A 17,020-nucleotide genomic window follows, 5' to 3' on the forward strand; every position below is an offset into this window, starting at 1 on the left:
ATAGTCTCCTTTTCATCAATTATTGGCATGTTATTTGTGTCGTCTACATTATTAAATTTCTCTTCTCATCCTAATGTTTACCTTAGTCTCTCTTTTTCATTTTATATATTAACATGGTTTAACTTTGCACCACTAATCTGCACTACCACAGTTTTGTATGAGATTATAAAAGCAGGTATTTTACCTTTACCAGCAAAATGCAGCAGTCATCTTCGTTAAAAATTCATGTCATCAAAATCTCATGCACTGTAGTGGCAAAGGTAAAATATAAATGAATAACTTTAGCATAGACAGAAACTTAAAAGTAATAATTTTATACTAGACAGCTTTCATCGTTCAAAGTTTGTACAACTATCCACAGAGATTTAGCTAAAAGATGTACACCAATGCATTGGCCGGGAATCGAACCCGGGCCTCCCGCGTGGCAGGCGAGAATTCTACCACTGAACCACCAATGCAAGTGATATTTTTGTGTTTCCCTTCTGTGTTCATATCAAAACTTTACAGAGCATTAGGTAATTTTCACAAAGGTTATTAATCCAGTATTCCAATTCTTTCAAGTTTATTTAAATGCAAAACATCAAAATAAGCAAACTTTGCTTGTCTCTAAAGCACACTGAAACAATATTTTTGTCTATGAATAGTCCAGTAATTATGTTTGCAGCATTAACTTATGTTAAAAAGAAGCTGAGCTGTATACTGCTGTAACCAGAGCTTGCAGGCTTACTCATGATGATGTGGCAAGCTCTCGGCTTCAGCTCACAAACCACAATAAACATAAAACATGAATCCCACTGTGCCACCAAACTGCAGGCTGATTAACAACAGCAAACAGTGAGTCACAAATGGCTGTTTTCTTTCAGACTGAATTGAAAGTGGTTTGATATGGACCTATCAGCCACTTCCCCAAGAATAATGGACTGACATGAAACAGTTCATGTCTGCATGAACAGTGATTTATATTGCTTACTGAACTAACCTATCATATCCCGCTTTATGCAAGGAAATAAATTGTTTGAATGGATTCTTTTTTTTAAACACTCTCAAGATTGAAACTGAGATTCAGCGTAATATGCTTTGAAGCAGGCTGCAAAATTACAAATATGTACATTGGCAGTTTTTAAAATAATCTGGAAGGATCATAAGCACAGAATTCTGTTTTCAGACATTTAATGGAACATCTCTATGTGAATTGAGATAGCTAATAAATAAAATTAGAGAATATTTGCCTAAATAAATTAAACATAAAGTATGTGATTAGATTCCCTACACTATGGAAACAAGCCCTTCAGCCCAACACCAACCCTGCAAAGAATAACTCACCCAGACCCATTCCCCTACATTTAGATTAGCTTTAATTCCCTGACTAATGTACCTAACACTACAGGCAATTTAGTATGGCCAATTCACCTAACCTGTACATCTTTGGACTGTAGGAGGAAACCCACTCAGACATAGTGAGAATGTGCAAACACCACACAGATAGATAGTCACCAAAGGTAGGAATCAAATCTCGATCCCTACAATGTGAGGTAGCACTATTAACCACTGAGCCACCATGCCACCCTAAATTGTACATTAACATGTTAGCTGGGAATTGAACCCAAGTCTCTCATGTGGTAGGCAAGAATTCTACCACTGAACCACAAATGCAAGCTACAATGCAGTCCCTCACTAATTTTGTAGTCAAGTATCCTGCAATGAGATAGTCTCATCCTGGGAGAAACTCCTTCCTGATCACAGTGTCTGCCCTGCCCAGGTAAGTATAACAACTACGCACTAGTGCATGGGCCGGTAATCAAACCCAGGCCTCCCGCATGGTGAGTGAGAATTCTACCACTCAACCACTAATGAACGCTATAAGCATTGGCCCCCACTACCACTACTTTTGCAGTCAAGTATCCTGCATCTGGGAACATCGCAGACATCAGTGCATCCGAAGTGCAATGGAATAGCCTCATCCTGGGAGAAGCTCCTTGTTGATCATGGTGTCTCGCCTGCCGGGTAAGTATAAAAATTGTCCACTCGTGCATTGGCCGGGAATCTGGTGTCAGTATCTGTGACTTATTGGCGATTGCATTCCTTAAACCTGAAAGGAAGAGAAAAATAATTCTTATTAAGGCATTGAAAGAGACACTGAATGAAAATCAAGTGCAAGATAAATTTGAAATGAAATCAGGCAGTGCTGATGGACAAAGATGTCAAGAGTGTGCATGTGGGATGGTGCTCGGTACTGAGTGTCGATTGCAGGATGTGGTTTCTAGGAAAGGTTGTATGTCTCTGAGCTACCTGTAATTCTGGGTGTACCTGAAACATAATGGATGGAATTCCAGTTGAAATCTAAATTGGGTAAGTCAGAACCAAAGCAAGGGAGAGATAGAAATGAGATGACAAGATTCCAGAGAAAGAATATTCCTGTTAGAGTGAAAGGATAGGCTGGTAGTTATAGGGAATGCTGGATGACTAAAGAAATTGAGGGTTTGGTTAAGAAAAAGAAAGAAGCATGTGTCAAGTATAGGCAGGATAGATCGAGTGAATCCTTAGAAGAGTATAAAGGCAGTAAGAGTATACTTAAGAGGGAAATCAGGAGGGCAAAAAGGGGACATGAGATAGCTTTGGCAAATCGAATTAAGGAGAATCAAAGGGCTATTACAAATACATTAAGGACAAAAGGGTAACTAGGGAGAGAATAGGACCTCTCAAAGATCAGCAAGGTGGCTTTTGTGTGGAACTGCAGAAAATGGAGGAGATACTAAACGAGTATTTAGCATCAGTATTTACTGTGGAAAAGAACACAGAAGATATAGAATGTAGGGAAATAGATGGTGACATCTTTAAACATGTCCTTATTACAGAGGACGAGGTGCTGGATGCCTTGAAATGCATAAAAGTGGATAAATGCTCGGGTCCTGATCAGGTATACCATAGAACTCTGTGGGAAGCTAGGGAAGTGATTGCTGGGCCCCTTGCTGAGATATTTGTATCATCGATAGTCACAGGTGAGGTCCCGGAAGACTGGAAGGTGGCTAACATGATGCCACTGTTTAAGAAAGGTGGTAAAGACAAGCTAGGGAATTATAGGCCAGTGAGCTTGACGTCGGTGGTGGGCAAGTTGTTGGAGGGAATCCTGAGGGACAGGATGTACAATGTATTTGGAAAGGCAAGGATTGTTTAGAGATAGTCAACATGGCTTTGTGCGTGGGAAATCATGTCTCACAAACTTGATTGAATTTTTTGAAGAAGTAACAAAGAGGATTGATGAGGGCAGAGCGGTAGATGTGATCTATATGGACTTCAGAAAGGTGTTTGACAAGGTTCCCATGGGAGACTGGTGAGCAAGGTTAGATCTCACGGAATACAAGGAGAACTAGCCATTTGGGTACAGAACTGGCTCAAAGGTAAAGACAGAGGGTGGTGGTGGAGGGTTGTTTTTCAAACTGGAGGCTTGTGACCAGTGGAGTGCCACAAGGATTGGAGCTGGTTCCACGACTTTTTGTCCTTTATATAAATGATTTTGATGTGTACAGGTATAGTTAGTAAGTTTGCAGATGACACCAAAATTGGAGGTGTAATGGACTGCAAAGAGGGTTACCTCAGATTACAACAGGATCTGGACCACATGGGCCAATGGGCTGAGAAGTGGCAGATGGAGTTTAATTCAGATAAATGCGAGGTGCTGCATTTTGGGAAAGCAAATCTTAGCAGGACTTATACACTTAATGGTCAGGTCCTAGGGTGTGTTGCTGAACAAAGAGACCTTGGAGTGCAGGTTCATAGCTCCTTGAAGGTGGAGTTGCAGGTAGATAGAATTGCGAAGGTGTTGTATGCTTTCCTTTATTGGTCAGAGTATTGAGTACAGGAGTTGAGAGGTCATGTTGCAGCTGTACAGGACATTGGTTTGGCTACTGTTGGAATATTGCATGCAGTTCTGGTCTCCTTCCTATCGGAAAGATGTTGTGAAACTTGAAAGGGTTCAGAAAAGATTTACAAGGATGCTGCCGGGGTTGAAGAATTTGAGCTATAGAGAGAAGCTGAACAGGCTGGGGCTATTTTCCCTGGAGCGTAGGAGGCTGAGGGGGTGATCTTAAAGAGGTTTACAAAGTCATGAGGGGCATGGATAGAATAAAAGACAAAGTCTTTTCCCTGGGGTGGGGGAGTCCAGAACTAGAGGGCATAGGTTGAGGGTGAGAGGGGAAAGATATAAAAGAAACTTAAGGGGCAACATTTTCACGCAGAGGGTGGTACGTGTATGGAACGAGCTGCCAGAGGAAGTGGTGGAGGCTAGTACAATTACAATTACAAGGCGTTTGGATGTATATATGAATAGGAAGGGTTTGGAGGGATTTGGGCTGGGTGCTGGCAGGTGGGACTAGATTGGGTTGGGATATCTGGTCAGCATGGACTGGTTGGTCCAAAGGGTCTGTTTCCATGCTGTTCATCTCTTTGATTCTATGACTCTTAGTTCTTGTATCAAAGTCCAGCACTGACCTCATCTCCTCTGGAGATCTTCTCTCCATAACATTACCTTACAGATTCTAATCCCACATAACCTGTTTCTACCAACTTCCTCCAAATCTACAAACAGGGCTGTCCTGCCTGGCTTTACATCAGTTCCATGATTTCAAGTTTTCTGGTCCCAGTCATCGCCCCTTAACCATGAACATGCAATCTCTCTACTCATTCATACCTCATCCAAATGGAGTGATGGTGGCTCAGTGGTCAGCACTGCTGCCTCACAGATTTAGGGACCTGGGTTCAATTCCTGCCTGGGGTGACTATCTTGTGGTGTTTGCATATTCTCCCTGCATGGGTTCCCTCTGTGTGTTCCTGTTTCCTTCCCAGTCCAAAGATGTGCAGATCAGGTGAATTGCCTATAGTGTTAGGTGCATTGGTCAGTGGAAAATGTGTCTGGGTGGGTTACTTTCTAGAGGGTCACTGTGGACCTGTTGAGCCAAATGACCTGTTTCCACTCTGTGAGGAATCTAATCTAAGCTTCTTCCTTGAAAGGAGATCTGAATAGTCCATCCACTTCTGCCTGGCTGAGCTCATTTTCACGTTGAACAATTTCTCCTTTTGTCTTACTCTCTCCATTTGTCCCAGATTCCCTGACACTTTGCAAGGTATGTGCAAAATTCTATGTCCCTTTCACAACCCTTTCTCCACAATCGCCTGAAATTGGAAAAGTTTTGCTTTAAATTCCATCATTCTTTCATCTTCAACTGGTCAACCTCAGATTCTTCATTTCAACTTCCTTGACTTACCTGTTCCCATTTCTGGGATACACTGTTCACCAATACCCAATGCATGCTCAGTTACTACCATAGTCATCTTGGCCATATTTTTTCACACCCTGTTTCCTGCAAGGACACTGTTCCTTTCTCTTAGGTTCTCTATCTCTCTATCTCTGTTGCATCTGTTTCGCTGGTGCACCTTCTTCTTGGATGCTTGTGATATTGTTACTATATTCCTAATTTGAAGATTCCCATAGTTGTGCTTGACCCATTTGCCACACTTCTGCCCTTACCATTTCCCCTCCCACTCGCAGCAATGACAGGATTCCCCTTGTCTTCACTTTCCACCCCATCAGCCTCTGCATTCAAAGGCTCCACCATTCCCCTTACCTCCAGCAGAATGCCACCAGTGAACATATCTTCCTCTCCCATCTCCATCAGTATTCCACAGATAGTGTTCCCTCCATGACACCCTGGTCCACTCCATTCCAGTACTTTTTCATCTTCCCATGCAATCGCAAAAAGCATGACACTTATCCATTTACGTCTTCTTCTTCACTTTCCGAAGCCCCAAACACACCTCCAACGAAGATCTGAAGGAGCAGTTTCCTTGTACTTCTTTCAATCTACTTTATTGCATTTACTGCTCACAATAAAGTATTCCCTACCTCACGCAGACTGGGTGACAACGTTCCAGAACACTATCACTTTATCCATAAGATTGAACCTAACTTTCTGGTTGCTTGTCATTTCAATACACTATCTAATATTTTCTGTCCTTGGCCTGCTTCAGTGTTCCAGCAAAGTCTGATGTAAGTTGAAAGAACAGCATCACTTTTTCCATTTAGAACATTTACAGCCTTGGCAACTCAACATTGAGTTCAACAGCTTCAAACCTGAAGTTTGAAATTTTGATTTGCTCCCGTTCCTACTTGCTTTCACACTCCTGCTGCGACTTTTTTTTGTCACCACTGCCACATCTTCAATTCAACTGTTCCAGAATCTTCCATCGGCCTCCGAAATCAGACTGGCGCCATTACACACGCGGCCGCTACATCGCCCGCGGCAATAGCTGCCGCCGATGACGCCGATGACGTCACTTCCGCCCCCACCGACCTCGCAGCCTCTGCGATCACCGCCCAAACAACCTCCTCCACGATCGCTGCCTAGACAACCGCCTCCGCGATCGCCATGAAGACAATCGCCGACAGATTCGCGACCTCCGCGGCTATGGGGAATACCTCTGTCTCTGTGGTCACCGCTGCCACTTCCGCCCCCAGTGACGTCACTAACCTACACGCCCACAACGCCGCATGTGTCTCCGCCCCCACGCCTATCTCCATGCCTAGCCCCGCCTCCCCGGCGAGTTCCGTCACCACGCCTAACCCCGCCCCTTCGCCGATCTCCGACTGCATGCCTAACCCCCGCCCCACGCCTATTTCCGTCACCACGTCTAACCCCGCCCCTTCGCCTATCGCCATCACCACGCCCAACCCCGCCCCCTCGCCGATCCCCATCCCCGCCCCCAGACCTAACCCCGCCCCCACACCCAGCTCCAGCCCCATACCAGGTCCTAGCTCCCAGCCCTGCCGTGTTTTCACTATCCCTCCAGACCTACCCCTCTCTGAGGATGAAAGATCAGTCCTCAGCAGAGGCCTCACCTTCATTCCCCTACGCTCTCGGATTAATGAGTTCAACACGCGGCGTGACATCGAACAATTCTTCCGCCGGCTTCGCCTCCGTGCCTACTTCTTTAACCAAGACTCTCGCCCACCCTCTGACGACCCCTTCTCACGCCTCCAACACACCCCATCCACCTGGACACCCCGTGCTAGCCTCCTACCTGCCCTCGACCTCTTCATAGCCAACTGCCGCCGCGATATTAACCGCCACCTGAACTCCCCCACCCCTCTCACCCACTCCAACCTCTCACCCTCGGAACGCGCAGCCCTCCACTCCCTCCGTTGCAACCCCAACCTCACTATCAAACCAGCAGACAAGGGAGGCGCGGTAGTAGTTTGGCGCACCGACCTCTACACCGCTGAGGCCAAACGCCAGCTCGCAGATACCTCCTCCTACTGCCCCCTTGACCATGACCCCACCCCCCACCACCAAACCATCATCTCCCAGACCGTCCATAACCTCATCACCTCGGGGGATCTCCCATCCACCGCCTCCAACCTCATAGTCCCACAACCCCGCACCGCCCGCTTCTACCTCCTGCCCAAAATCCACAAACCTGACTGCCCCGGCCGACCCATTGTCTCCGCCTGCTCCTGCCCCACCGAACTCATCTCCGCATACCTTGACACTGTCCTGTCCCCCTTAGTCCAAGAACTCCCCACCTACGTTCGGGACACCACCCATGCCCTCCACCTGCTCCATGATTTTCGCTTCCCCGGTCCCCAACGCCTTATTTTCACCATGGACATCCAGTCCCTGTACACCTCCATCCCACATCACGAAGGACTCAAAGCCCTCCGCTTCTTCCTTTCCCACCGTACCGACCAGTACCCTTCCACTGACACCCTCCTTCGACTGACTGAACTGGTCCTCACCCTGAACAACTTCTCTTTCCAATCCTCCCAATTCCTCCAAACGAAAGGAGTAGCCATGGGCACCCGCATGGGCCCCAGCTATGCCTGCCTCTTCGTAGGATATGTGGAACAATCCATCTTCCGCAACTACACTGGCCCCACCCCCCACCTTTTCCTCCGCTACATCGATGACTGTATCGGCGCCGCCTCGTGCTCCCACGAGGAGGTTGAACAGTTCATCCACTTCACCAACACCTTCCACCCCGACCTCAAATTCACCTGGACAGTCTCAGATTCCTCCCTCCCCTTCCTCGACCTTTCTATTTCTATCTCAGGCGACCGAATCAACACGGACATCTACTACAAACCGACCGACTCCCACAGCTACCTGGACTACACCTCCTCCCATCCTGCCCCCTGTAAAAACGCCATCCAAATCTCCCAATTCCTTCAACTCCGCCGCATCTGCTCCCAGGCGGACCAGTTCCAAAAACGCACAACCCAGATGGCCTCCTTCTTCAAGGACCGCAATTTCCCCCCCGACGTGGTTGACGATGCCCTCCACCGCATCTCTTCCACTTCCCACTCCTCCGCCCTTGAACCCCATCCCTCCAACCGCCACCAGGACAGAACCCCACTGGTCCTCACCTACCACCCCACCAATCTCCATGTACAGCGCATCATCCGCCGTCATTTCTGCCACCTCCAAACGGACCCCACCACCAAGGATATATTTCCCTCCCCTCCCCTATCAGCATTCCGTAAAGACCACTCCATCCGTGACTCCCTCGTCAGATCCACACCCCCCACCAACCCAACCTCCACTCCCGGCACCTTCCCCTGCAACCGCAGGAGGTGCAAGACTTGCGCCCACACCTCGCCCCTCACCTCCCTCCAAGGCCCCAAAGGAAACTTCCATATCCGCCACAGATTCACCTGCACCTCCACACACATCATCTATTGCATCCTCTGCACCCGATGTGGCCTCCTTTATATTGGGGAGACAGGCCGGCTACTTGCGGAGCGTTTCAGAGAACACCTCTGGGACACCCGGACCAACCAACCCAACCACCCTGTGGCTCAACATTTCAATTCCCCCTCCCACTCCACCAAGGATATGCAGGTCTTTGGACTCCTCCATCGTCAGACCACAACAAAACGACGGTTGGAGGAAGAACGCCTCATCTTCCGCCTAGGAACCCTCCAACCACAAGGGGTGAACTCGGATTTCACCAGTTTCCTCATTTCCCCTCCCCCCACCCTGTCTCAGTCAAATCCATCGAATTCAGCACCGCCTTCCTAACCTGCAATCTTCTTCCCGACCTCTCCGCCTCCACCCCAGTCTGACCTATCACCCTCACCTTGACCTCTTTCCACCTATCACATTTCCGACGCCCCTCCCCCAAGTCCCTCCTCCCTACCTTTTATCTTAGCCTGCTGGACAAACTTTCCTCATTCCTGAAGAAGGCATTTGCCCAAAACGTCGATTCTCCTGTTCCCTGGATGCTGCCTGACCTGCTGCGCTTTTCCAGCAACACATTTTCAGCTCTGATCTCCAGCATCTGCAGACCTCACTTTCTCCTCATCTTCAATTAAATCCAATCTTCATCTCTACAATGCTTGGTTTATCTTTTACTCACCTTCCCACTTTCTCTGCCCTTAGTTTCCACAGCACAAAACCCATTATTTTTCAGTTCCTTCAGGTTCATTGCTCAGGGATTTGAAGAATCAGAGTCAACCTATCTGTTTAAAGTTTAAACATTTTCCCGAATCAAGATGTAATAGCACACCTCCAGAGCAGGTGGAACATGAACTTAGGTCTCCTGGCTCAAAGGTAGGGACACTACCACTACAGCACAAGCACCCTTTCTCGAATCTAAAGTTAAGCAAAGCTCAGCAGTTAACAATCAGTCATCGTCGGTTTCGTGTATTCATCATGGCAATGGTTCTCCAGTCAGAGTACACTTGCAAGCCAATCAGCCTCATTTTCTCCTAGTATAAGAATGCCATTCCACTTTACCTTGTGTGTGCTCTGATCAGTTGAACCAATTTGGCCATATTACTTTTCTCTGCAATTTTTAAAAATTCACTCATGTACCAGTTGCCTTAGAAACAGCGAGATATTTAACTTCCTCCTCGGCCCCAAAATTAGGTTAGTAGGAATTGCCTGATCAATTCACTTATTCACAGAAGTTTATTGCAAAGTTTTCGAGCTTTGAAAACAGAACTTTGTCAAAATTATTGAAAATCTTAACCACAACCTTGAATTTATTCTGAAGTAATGATTTTTAAGAAATAACTTTAGGTTGAAATTTTTCAGATGAGCATGGAAAAGCTGATTTTTTAAAACAATTAGATTACCTACAGTGTGGAAACCAGCCCAACCAGTCTACACTGACCCTCCAAACAGTAACCCACCCAGACTCATTCCCCTTTGATTAATGCACCTAACACTAAGGGCAATTTACCTGACCTGCACATCATTGTGACTGTGGAGGAATAAGGAGCACCCAGAGGAAACCCACACAGACATGGGAAGAACGTGCAAACTCCACACAGACAGTCACCCGAGGCTAGAATTAAACCTGGGACCCTGGTGCTGTGAGGCAGCAGTGCTAGCCACTGTGCCACCCTGGGACTTTGGCATTACTGGCTGGCCAGCATTTATTGTCCATCCCTGGTTGTCCTTGAGAAGGTAATGGTGAGCTGCTTTCTTGAATCTCTCCAGTCCATGTGCTGTAGGTTGATCCACAATGCTCTTAGGATGGGAATTCCAGGGTTTTGACCCAGTAACAGTGAAATAACAGTGATACATTTCCAAGTCAGGATGATGAGTGACTTAGCGGTAAACCTACAGATAGTGGTATCCTGTTGTATCTGCTATCCTTGTCATTGTCAGTGGAAGTGGTCATGGGTTTGGAAGATGCTGTCTGAGGATCTTTGGTGAATTTCTGCAATGCATCTTGTAGAAAGTGCACACTGTTGCTACTGAGTGCCTATAGTGGAGGGTGTGGATGTGGTGACATTCACTCAGGCTGATTTGTCCTGGATGGTGTTCTTGTGTGTTTTTGGAACCAGTACCTAGTGCCCTCCAGCAATGACAAAACATAAAGTATCCATTCACACAAACTACAAAGAGCATTGTTTCCACGACAGTGTATCAATAATCTTCTTTCCTCTCCAAATCATCTTTCATTTAAGAACTATCCTCCCACCTCTCCCCATGTCATCTCCATTTCTATCCTGTCCTTTCCCCTCTCCCTGTCACTTTCCACTCAACCTCTCAATTCTCATATCCCTGTCACCTCTCAAAGGTAGAAGACAGAGGGTGTTGGTGGAGGGTTGTTTTTCAGACTGGAGGCCTATGACCAGTGGAGTGCCACAAGGATCGGTGCTGGGTCCTCTACTTCTTGTCATTTACATAAATGATTTGGATGTGAGCACAAGAGGTACAGTTAGTAAGTTTGCAGATGACACCAAACTTGGAGGTGTAGTGGACAGCAAAGAGGGTTACGTCAGGCCAATGGGCTGAGAAGTGGCAGATGGAGTTTAATTCAGATAAATGCGAGGTGCTGCATTTTGGGAAAGCAAATCTTAGCAGGACTTATGCACTTAATGGTATAGTCCTCGGGTATGGTCCTTTGTTGCTGAACAAAGAGACCTTGGAGTGCAGGTTCATAGCTCCTTGAAAGTGGAGTCACAGTTGGATAGAATAGTGAAGAAGGCATTTGGTATGCTTTCCTTTATTGGTCAGAGTATTGAGTACAGGAGTTGAGAGGTCATGTTGCAGCTGTACAGGACATTGGTTAGGCCACTGTTGGAATATTGCGTGCAATTCTGGTCTCCTTCCTCGGAAAGATGTTGTGAAACTTGAAAAGGTTCAGAAAAGATTTACAAGGATGTTGCTAGGGTTGGAGGATTTGAGCTATAGGGAGAAGCTGAACAAACTGGGGCTGTTTTCCCTGGAACGTCGGAGGCTGAGGGGCGACCTTATAGAGGTTAACAAAATTATGAGGGGCATGGATAGGGTAAATAGGCAAAGTCTTTACCCTGGGGTCGGGGAGTCCAGAACTAGAGGACATAGGTTTAGGGTGAGAGGGGAAAGAGATAAAAGAGACCTAAGGGGCAACCTTTACACACAGAGAGTGGAACGTGTATGGAATGAGCTGCCAGAGGATGTGGTGGAGGCTGGTACAATTGTAACATTTAAGAGGCATTTAGATGGGTATATGGATAGGAAACGTTTGGAGGGATATGGGCCGGGTGCTGGCAGGTGGGAATAGATTGGGTTGGGATATCTGGTCGGCATGGACGGGTTGGACCGAAGGGTCTGTTTCCATGCTGTACATCTCTATGACTCTATGACTCTCTGTCCACTATTTAACTTTGCAGAAGTTTTGAGTTTTCTCATCTTCTGAAACTTCATTGGACATTCTAGATTACTTGAATTCCTTAATGACCCTTTGTGATTGAAGTTTTTAAAGTTTTGGTCTCCTTGCTTAAGGAATATGCTTGTGTTGGAGATAGTACACTCAGTTGATTCCCAGGAGTGAAAAGGTTACCTTATGAGAAATGGTTGTGCAGTTTGGTCTTTACAATTGGAGCATAAAAGAATGAGAAATGATCTTATGAAACGTGAAAGATTCTGAAGGGTATTGACAGGATAAATGCGAGAAATTATAGCTAAAAAAAGGGGAGGACTGTTAATGTAAGAGTTTTCTCAGTTAAGATGGAGGTGAGGAGGAATTTGTTAATTCATCTTCTGTAATCTAGGGAACACTGGAGGCTGAAATTCAATATATATTCAAGGCTGAGTTGAACAGATTTTTGATTAACAAGATAGTTGAGGGTGATAGGCAGGAAAAGGGGAGGGATGAGAAAGGGGATGTTAATAGGCAGGGACTTGTAATTGTGGATTCCAAGCCATTTTCTTACCTGCCATTGCCATATTTTGCTTTCTTATTCATATGTGACTCTAAAACTACTGCCTTATCCAAGGTAGATCTATGTAAATGGCATTATGGGCACAAGCATACTATTTCCACCTCATTTACTTCACACCAGGAGAAAACCTGTACCAGGAAGATAAGTCCTTAAGGTAGAAGAGAGTTTAATGGTGACAGGGTGAGAAAGAGGTGACAGGGCATGTGAGAATTAACAGGGTGAATGGAAAGTGACAGGGAGAGGGGATGAGGACAGGGCAGGGAGAGGAGAAAAGACAGGATAGGGATGGAGATGACATGGGGAGAGGAGGGAGGATAGTTCTTGAATCAAAGGAGATTTGGAGAGGAAAGTGGATTATTGATACACCGTCCTGGAAACATTAGTCTTTGTAGCTCGTGTGAATGTTTACTTCATGTTTTATCATTGATGGAGGGCCCCAGGTACTTGTTTTTGTTAATTCCTAACATTTTATATTTTGTAGAAAACAGTCAGTCTATTTTTACTCTTCTTTTTTGTTATGATATCCACGCCATTTGATCCTTAATACATTTCTCACGCTGATTCAAGCAGAACCGTGGAGTATATCTTTGGAATAATTTACATCTCTCACCATATGAGGGTTTCTGAGGTTTGCTGATGTGCTGCCCGAAATTGGACTGCTCCCAAAAATGGATCACCATTAATCCATGCCTGTTTGTTATGATCTAAGGAGCAGACAAACTTTGTGTTATTTCCTCAATGACATTCTTGGAGAGTTCTGCAAAGTTTCTCCTTTCTCCTTGACAGTGAAAGTATGTTCCCTGACACACCTGGCAATAGACCTTCTCTGTCTATATACACATAAGTCTGTTTGTGTACATTGTCAAGTCATTTGCAGTAGAACATGTGTGACTTGCCCTCTGGAAAGTAAGAACTCACACTACCCATTCCTCTCCTCTCGCTGCAGCCCATTCAAGGAGGAGAAAGTGAGGACTGCAGATGCTGGAGACCAGTTTCGAGAGTGTGGTGGTGGAAAAGCACACCAGGTCAGGCAGCATCTGAGGAGCAGGAGAATTGATGTTTTAGTCATGAGCTTTTCATCAGGAATTCTCTCAAAATGTCGATTTTCTGGCTCCTCAGATGCTACTTGACCTGCTGTGCTTTTCCAGCACCACACTTTTGATGACTGCAACCCATCCAAGCCTGGCGACTCATCAAGTGCAGATCTTGTCTTTGTAATACCTACTAAAGTCAGTGTAATGCAAAGTCATTGAGCTGGTAGCTACGAGTGTCGAACCTTCAGCCTCCACACCACATACTGGTCAGCAGGTAGTTGCAGAGTGACTGAAAGTATATAAGCCATATGTGCAGTTTTAAGCTTATGGAATAAAGGCTAAATACATCTTTACACAAAGAATGGCCAACAAGCATGTGCTTCAGGAAGTATGGGATAATGATGCCAGATTACATGGCACGAGTGTCTGAGTGTGTAGCATTTCAGAAGAGGTCTTTCTTCACCATCCCCAGCATATAGTTTTGTTTCGTAAATCCTGTTAATGCCCACTGTCCTGAATACAGACCTGATGTTTTACAAAGACATTTTAATATTCCTTTGAGGGCTTTCATTTTGAAGGATTGTGAAAAATTAATTAATTTCAAGTTTTATGCAAAAACCTGGAGTTTATTTGTTTAAAAGAGGCTGATGAAAGGTTAACATAGAGACTTTTAAAAACAAGACTTCTGAGAAATCACATGGCTAGTGGTAGTGACTTGCTTTGCTGTGGACCCAGCTGCACTGTTTGAACGATGAGTTGAAGATGTTCTTGTTTTATCTGGTTCAACTGGTAGACAAGAAACCTGTGAGGAAGGTTCAGTGCACCCGTTCCTGAAAAGAACCCCCTTTTGGATTCAAGATGAAATCTCTTTATTATTCTTAAAACAGTAGTTGGGGGAACTTCTCAATCTTACATTTCCTGAGCAAGTTGTGTCTGCAGAGACTCCAATACAACCATACATGACTATAATTAGCACAAAATATCAGAGCCATCGACTTTAGAACATCCTACGTTTTATACTCTTGTCTTCAAGAATAAAGCTTGAATAAAAATGGTTGTTTTTCAGGAAACAAATTTCTGCAGATATTTGCTTTTTCTTGTTCTTTTCTTGAAGTGTATTGGTATAGCTATGTGCATTTTGGGAATATTTAGAAGAAAAGGCATTCATACTTCAACATTACTCCCCTTGGGAGTTAACAACTTATTGCATCTTTATTGAAAACTTTTTTTTCAAAAAAATTACGATTACAATTGCAATGTTTATCAAGAAGCCTGGTTTGAAGATCTATTTATTTAAAACGTAATTTAGAAAAAGTAATCAATTGGCCATCTTGGTAATTGTATTTTTATTTTATGTCGTGACTTGCAGAGTAGTGGAACGACAACAACAGTGCACTCCTCCAGCCTTGGTCAGAACAGATCTGACCACTCCTTGCTCTTGTGCTTCATGTCCATTAATAAAGACGAGGACACTGCATGCATTATTAACTGCTCTCTCCACCTTCTGCTCTTGCCACCTCCAGTAATCTGGGTGCAAATATATGCCAAGATCCTTCTGCTTCTCACCCCATTTAGAATTGTACCCCTATTTTATATTGTCTTTCAATGTTCTTCCAACTATGTATCACCTCATGCTACTCTGCACTGAATCTCATCTGTCGCATATCCACCAATGACACCAACCTGGCAATGTCCTTTTTGATTTCAACACTGCCCTGTTCACAATTTACAGCTCTTCCATGTTTCATTTCATCTGCAAACTTTGAAATTGTCTCCTGCACACCCAGATCCAGATCATTAATATAGATCAGGAAAAGCAAGGGGCCCACTACACTAAAACCAACTCCACTAGAAACCTTCCTTCAGCCCAAAAAAATGTCCATTGACCATTACTCTCTATTTCCTATCACTCAATGGATACTGTTGCTTTTATACCATGACCTATAACTTTTCTCATGACTCTGTCATGTGGCACTGTATCATATGCCTTCTGGAAATCTGTATATATCATCTCAACAGCCTTACGACACGATTCGATATTTTCAATAACCTTGATTACCTGAGTGTGGTCTTTTGTCACCATGCCCAGGTTCTTGAGGCTAGACTGCTGTCATGGACCACCACAGTTATCCATTCTCACTGCCTTCTCAGTACTTGTCTGGTGGGGCTTCTGGGCCGAGAGGGAAGAGAACTTCTCTCATCCTGTTCACTTCCTATACAAAACTCTCCAGCCTGTCTTCCGAGAACCTGGACATTGTCTGCTTGGTTCTTCCATTTGTGTAACTTTCTCTCGGTTTTCAACTCTTTTAAAGGAGTTCCAACCGCACTTCCAGGTGCATCTTCCCTTTAAGATGTGCATATTGGCTTTAAATGATACAGAAGAACTTTAAGTATGTCTGGGAAACTGTGTCACTTGCTCAAGTGTGCAGCTACTGATCAGCATACTCAGTATTGGATTGCTTAGCATAATCATTATATTTAGCATTAAGTTTGCATACTACTTGCATTATATTGAACAGCATGGGATAATCACATACAATGCAACCAATTTTTGCGTGTATTCCATTTTGACATCTATGTCAGAATATTTGAAAGTTGATCAAATTAACTCATTTTAAAATACACAGTAATTGGCACAAATATAAAAATAAATGAAAGATATATACAGATGTATACACACAGGTATATAAATATATATGTATGCAATACATTTATATTTGTTGTTGTACTTTCTTGCCCAGTTTTCTCCTATTTGTTTACAAAAAATAAAACTTTATTTGTGTACAGTGCAAACTCTGAAAAGATGCCATACAATTCTGTACAGTCATCAGCAGTGTTGAAGCATTTTGAGGAACATTGCTTTACTCTTGGTATTATTGTGTTGGATATTGCACTTTATAAAATGCTATATTAAGATTCACAGTTGTTATCTGCAATGACCACATTCAATTATTAGAAATATCACATGAGATTTCAGAGAAGAGTTGCATTAACAGTGAGTTATGTCTTATTTAGTGGGTGACAGATATATATCATATGCATCTGAAAAAGGAACTGATGTCACATTCCTTCTGATTTACATGTAGTGTGATAAATTACACTTTTTTACAAAATTAAGTATCAGAAAACCAAAGCTGCTTCTGCCCTCGTGCATTATCTGGAATTGTGCAGGAAACAATGTCTGCCTTGTTAAATATTTTTAAACAGTATATTGATAGTACAGAACTTGAATATTGCTAGAGACATGCTGCCAAAGCTTTTCAGTATACAATCA

At 44.4% G+C, this 17,020-nt stretch overlaps 2 non-coding genes across 2 annotated transcripts; both read right to left on the reverse strand.

Annotated features, from left to right (window-relative positions):
- Positions 1-387: 387 nt before the first annotated feature.
- trnag-gcc (transfer RNA glycine (anticodon GCC)) lies at positions 388-458 on the reverse strand. Its single transcript has one exon. It is a non-coding gene; the product is annotated as a tRNA-Gly (tRNA).
- A 1,389-nt stretch (positions 459-1,847) lies between these two features.
- On the reverse strand, positions 1,848-2,012 carry LOC122549619 (U1 spliceosomal RNA). The gene has a single exon (XR_006311616.1). It is a non-coding gene; the product is annotated as a U1 spliceosomal RNA (small nuclear RNA).
- Between the last annotated feature and the right edge of the window lie 15,008 nt (positions 2,013-17,020).

This window comes from Chiloscyllium plagiosum, unplaced genomic scaffold, assembly GCF_037043375.1.
Source record: "Chiloscyllium plagiosum isolate Xiang-an unplaced genomic scaffold, Cpla_swu_hap1 HiC_scaffold_4, whole genome shotgun sequence".
In the NCBI taxonomy this organism is placed as follows: Eukaryota; Metazoa; Chordata; class Chondrichthyes; order Orectolobiformes; family Hemiscylliidae; genus Chiloscyllium; species Chiloscyllium plagiosum.